Here is a 6,000-nt window from a genome sequence, read left to right as displayed (position 1 = left end):
GGTGTGTTGGCTGGGACCCTGGCTTTGCCTTCCTGGAGGTTGAGTTCCAGAGGCTGGCTTGCTCGTGACCAAGGCTGACACAAACAGGGAGGAGGGAGGGGGAGAGAAGTGGTCCCTAGCAGAAGGGGGCATTGAAGTAGGGCCTGCCATTGGCTCCTCCCCACCTTCCAACCACCTCCGGAGCAAGTTCGTTCCTTGTCTTAACCACTTTCTGCCTGAAATAACTAGAGAGGTTTCTGTTTTCCTGAGGGACCGTGAAGGGTCTCCGATGTGATATGCACCCAATAAATACCTGTCCTCTTGGCTTCGCTGCCCTTGTAAGAGTTTTGCTGCCATCCTGAAGAGGGCCCGTGCTTCCCCTCGGGCACCCAGCAAAGGTGCCCTTCCTTCAAGCTCCACCTTGAATACCACCTTTTCCAGAAGCCTGTTGACAGCTCATGGTGGTCATTCATTCATTCTGTCACTCAATGGGTATTTATGCATCGTCTACTCTGCACCAGAAAAAAAGTCAGACACTCCTTAGCACTCATCAATTCCATCCTATTCCAACTGACATTGTTAATTTTACTTGAGCCTGTGCTCCTGGGAAAGAGTGAAGATTAAGAAATCCCCCACCCCTTCGTGTTCCAGAAAATGGCTCGCTGCAAAGAACCGACCTTTCCCAGAGGGCTTAGGCCAGACCCACAGAGAGCCTCTTGCTTGCCTGGTGCACGGCCAGATGCAGGCGCTCCAAAGTCCCATCCTTTGCCTCCTCAGAGACTAGCTGAGCTGTTTGTCCCCACTGATACGTCCATTGGGCTCTGAACTTTGGCCTACCCTCAGCCTGGGCAGGACAGGGCCTTCCTGATGGCCCCTCTCCGGGCTGCTTGGCTGACCGCAGGGAGGGTGTTCCCACCTGCTGTCTGAGCGCCCCTCCTTCACCCACCATCCACTCTGCACCAGGGTCGGTCCAGCCTGCTCTGCTTCTGCCTGGGCTTTCAGGAGCCTGCAGGCCTCCTGCTCTGAGCCTTCTCCCCAGCGGTCCCTTCCCTCCTCTTGCAACAATCCCTTCCAATAAAGTCTCTCCTTACCTGAGTCCAAATTTGTTTTTTATATGTGCTTGTTTCTCTTTTTCTTAAAATTGTGGTTAAAAAAAACATAACGCCAAGTTAACCATCTTAACCACGTTTAAGTGTACAGTTCAGTATATTCACAATGTTGTGCAACCATCACCACCGGCCCTCTCCAGAGCTTTTCCATCTTCCCACACTGAAACCCTGCACCCATTAAACACCAACTCTCCAAGCCCCCTCCTGCAGGCCCTGGCACCCACCATTCTACTCTCTGTCTCTATAAATGTGACTCCTCTAGGGACCTCGTATAAGTGGAATCATACAATATTTATCTTTTCGTGACTGACTTATTTCACTTAGCATCCTGTCCTCAAGGTTCATCCATGTGGCAGCACGTGTCAGAATTTCCTCCCCTTTCGAGGCTGGATAACATTCCCTGGCAGGTCTGCACCAGTTCCGTGACCCATCGTCTGCCAGCAGACACCGTGGCTGCTGCCACCTCCTAGCTACTGTGAAGAATGCGGCTACGAACGCGGACGTGCTTGAGACCCTGCTGGTAGGGTGGGAGCCTGTACGTGGGAGGAGAAAGAATTCTGGACTCAAAGATTAGGGTAGAAAGAAGTAAAAATGTATTTTACTTTCTCGGGGAGAGGGGAGAGGGGAGAGGGGAAGGGAGAAAGAGAGAGAGAAGGGAAATGGTCCAGCACCCGAAAGTCAGACAAGGGGAAGTGCTGGCCGTGAGCAGAAGGAGTTTGGGATTTTTTTGAGGAAAAAGGGGGAAAAAAGAAAAATGTATTGTGGCAGACGGATAGCAGGAAAAACAGCTGTGGAGCTGCTGCATCTGGTTTTCCTCTTTTTCCTTCACCTAGAGGTGGTCTAATCTGTGGTCTGCCCGGACAAGGAGGATTCACACTTTCTGTTTGCTCAGCTCTTTTCAAATGCCGTGAAAACTCTCCAAGGGCGGTTAATTTTCAGAGACAGAGAGTTAAGATCCCTGCGGTTAACCTAGAGACAGCGAGTTAGATAGCTTATTTTTCTCTACTAGATAGTTTATTAGCAAGACCGTCCTTTCACCTGCTTTCAGAAGCGGGATTGTTGGTGTCAATGGAAAAGAACTGACACTCTGTAAAATAATTTAAAGAGATTTATTCTGAGCTGAATATGTGTGACCATGGCCCAGAGAGCCACACCCAAGAAGCCTTGAGCGAGTGGTCCCACCACGGTTGGGTTACAGTGTGGCTTTATACATTTCAGGGAGACAGGAACTACACATAACATCATAAACCAATACATGGAAGGCGTACATCAGTTTGGCCTGAAAAGGTAGGACATCTCAAAGTGGGGAATTACAGGTTACAGGTGGGTTTAAAGATTCTTTGATTTGCACTTGGTTCAAGAAATGAAGCTTCATCTAAAGGCTTGGAACATTTTAAGATAAGGATGTCTGTTAATCCGAGACAAACCACCAGACATATATGAAGAATCAAGTGACTCGTTAAGTAAATTGCTGGCCTGCAGGTGTGGTTTAACCTTTGCTTTACTTGGCCTTAGGCCTGTTAACGATTTTGTAGCTTATTGTTACAAAGTGTAAGAACCGGTTTCCCTCAGTCCCAGGAACAGATAGGCAGAGTCACCAAGGCTGCAACAGACAAAGGAGTTTATTTTCTAGCCCAGGCTAGGGTCCAAGGCTCAGAGCACCAGCGCAGTGGTCTCTCCACGAGCTGGACCTCGCCCTGGGGCGGAAACAAAGCTTTTATACTTATCAATAGGTTACATGTATCGGGCACACCCCCCCCATCCCCCTTTTAGTTCATTTGTTCCCTCAAAAGTGGCCGATAGCTTTGGCTCCTGATTGGCCAGTTTCCAAGCCAGGGCCCTCAGTTGTTACCAGCGGCATTCCGGGGAGGGGGAGGGCCTGCGTTGGGAAAACCAAAACTTAGGCCTTTCCTAAGAGGTCCAGTCTGTCATGGAGTTACTCCTGTTTTCCTTCCTGCTCTACAAAAGAATAATTCCGTGAGGGACAGGGCAAAGCTAGGCGTGTCTGATCTCCCTGTTCCTTATGGCCAGCAACTCAGCTTTAAGGTTTTTTTGGGGGTCCCCTTGGCCAAGAGGGGGGTCCATTGAGTCGGCTAGGGAGGCTTAAGATTTTATTATGGTTCACACTGGTTCAATTTCTAATTTTTAATTTTAATTTTTTAAATTAATTTTTACTTAAAAAAACTTTTTAAGGAACACCATCTTCCACAGTGGCTGTGCCATTTGACATTCCCACCAGCGGTGCTCAAGTGTCCTGATTTTTCCACATTTTTGCTAACACTGTTATTTTCCAGTTTTGGGGGGGGGTTATGATAGTTGCCACTGTAATGGGTGTGACATCAGATTTGCTTTTTATTTGACAAAATCAATAAGTATTTCTGAGCACTTACCACGTGCAAAGCCCCAGAGGATGCCCAGGGCAGGCGGGGTGAGAGGTGAGCGTGCTGCCCTCCACTGCGAGCACAGAAAACGCCCCCTTCTCTGGGTCTCTGCCTGAGACCTCCTGGGGCCCAGAGGGCATCTTCCCACAAGTGGGTGAGTGAGCAAGGGATGGTGCCATGAGCTTGGCTCTTGGTGTAAGAACCAAGGTCTGGAGGCCCATAAAAGGAACAGTGGCATTCTAGAACATTCCCTCCTGAAGGAGCCTTTGAGGTTATTTAGTCCAGGGATGTCAAAGATCTTCCTCTTGGTGCAGCTGGTCTAGTTAAAAATGGCTGTCAGCAGCACAGCGGTAAGGAGGGTCGTGAAGCCAACCTGCCATGGAAGAACCAGGTCACCAGGAGTGCAGGTCAAGGGGAGCAGAAATGTCTTCTGTGAAGGAGAAAAGCAAGGCCCAGGGAGGGTGCGGGCTCTCCTCAAGACCGCAGAGCAGGAAGGGGCAGAACACAAGTCCCTCGTGAGCCTCTTCTCAGCCAAACGGGAAAGTGAGCCCAGAGCACAGGAGTGGCGTCTCCCTGCTTTGTGGCTGTCCTTGCCGGCCACATCTGCCAACACTGGGGATGGTTTCTGCAGCACACGCCTGGGGAACAGGGCTAGCCCTGGCCCTGTGGTTTGGCTGGAGCCCACAGCCCATGGCTTCCCTTATCAGCTATTTCAGTGGGATGAAAACCAACACTAGCCACTGAAAGAGGTTTGTAAAATCTTAAAACCACAGGCTGAAGGGAAACCTAGATATTAATAGTTTCTAGTCTACTGATTTCCAAAGTGATGATTTCATGGGGAAAAAATTCTGTGGTTAATAAAAAATAAGAAAAAATTCAAAACAAGAAAAATGAAAAATAACATTTATTTTTAAGCACTGCCTGGGTGTCAGGCACTGTGTTAGTCACCCTGGCTCTGTCAGTACTGTTGAGGTGGCCAGCTTAGCCTGTATGAAATCCTGAGATTCCAATAACAAATTCCTTTCTTTGCTTTGGCCACCAGGAATCTCATGACCAAAGGTGGAACTCACATGTGTTAATTGGCAGGGTTATATGTGTATTCGTTTGCTGGGGTTGCCCTGATAAACTACCACAAACTGAGGGCCTTAAACAACAGAAATCGACATTCTCACAGTGCTGGAGGCCAGAAGTCTGAGATTAAGATAGGGCACTGGGGAAGGGTCCTCTTCTCCAGGAATCTCTCCTAGCTTCTTGGCTTGTGGTAGCAGGACTCCAGTCCTCACATGGTGTTCTTTCTCTGCATATCTGTGCCCAAATTTCCCCTTTTTATAAGGACATCAATCATATTGGATTAGGTGTCCATCCTATTCCAGTGTGAACCTCATCTTAACTTGACTAATTATATCTGAAAGATCCTATTTTCAAATAAGGACACATTCAAAGGTACTGGGAGTTGAGGCTTAACATGAATTTTTGTGGGACATGGCCACTTCTTGCTGCGGCCTCACATGGCCTTTTCTTGGGATGTGCACATGGAGAGAGCAAGCTGGCTCCTAGTGTCTCTTCTTATAAGGGCACTAATCCTATTGGATCTTGGTCTCACCCTTATGACCTCATTTAACCTTAGTTACTTCCTTAAGGACCTATCTCCAAATACAGCCATACTGGGCATTAGGGTTTCACCATATGAATTTTGGGGAACACAAGCATTCGGCCCATGACAACCAGTAACAGTAAGGTGTGCATTGCTGTATAGCAACCATACCCCTGGTTGTATTCACCACATGCCACTGGTTTCCCTTTGTCCCAGGCTCCTTAAACATCCCAAGATATTTGTATTTCTATAGTCTTCTTGGAGCAAGGCAGGTCTTTATAAACAACAAAATAGTGACACTGTCCTGAGCTGATGTATAGAAGCCCGAATGACAGGAACCCCATGACTGATTGTTTATTTCTGGTAATCTCTTCTGTCCCAGAGGTTGTTGGTTTCACTGCTCTCCTTGGAGTCCCAGGGGGTCTCCTGGAGCCCCCTGAGGGCCCAAGGCTGGCGGGGGGATGAAGGGATGAAGGCCAGGCACACAGGGTGCTGGGCCCCCAGGCCTCTGCCAACCAGCGTGTCTTGATTTTTTCTGCTCTGTGGATCGGGCTTCCAATAGAACAAGTCCTGGGTACAAGTCTCGCAGCTGAGATTGTCTGAAAACTCTGCAGCTCAACCAAAACCACCAAGTCAGCCAGCAGGAAGAAGTGTCTCTCCCCAAAGCTGACACTCCATCCTCCATCTCCCCCTACAGTCAGTGGTCAGGCAGTCCACGGCAAAGGGCCCCGTAAAATCACTTGGTAACTTGAGAATCTGAAATACCGTAAGTGGTGATCAGATTTGTCTGTCCTGGGCCTCACTGATTTGGACTCTAGGATCTGAGAATTACAGGCAGCTTCATTCACCGGGTGGCTCAGTGTCCACTGCTGGCCCCGAGCAGCAGGGGCCCTGGTGCTGCTGCCCTGCGGGTGCTGAAATGAGAGCCCACTGGGCA

The sequence above is a fragment of the Eulemur rufifrons genome, chromosome 20, assembly GCF_041146395.1.
Source record: "Eulemur rufifrons isolate Redbay chromosome 20, OSU_ERuf_1, whole genome shotgun sequence".
NCBI lineage: Eukaryota > Metazoa > Chordata > Mammalia > Primates > Lemuridae > Eulemur > Eulemur rufifrons.
The sequence above is the reverse complement of the archived record's forward strand: the minus strand, read 5'-3'. Positions refer to the sequence as shown.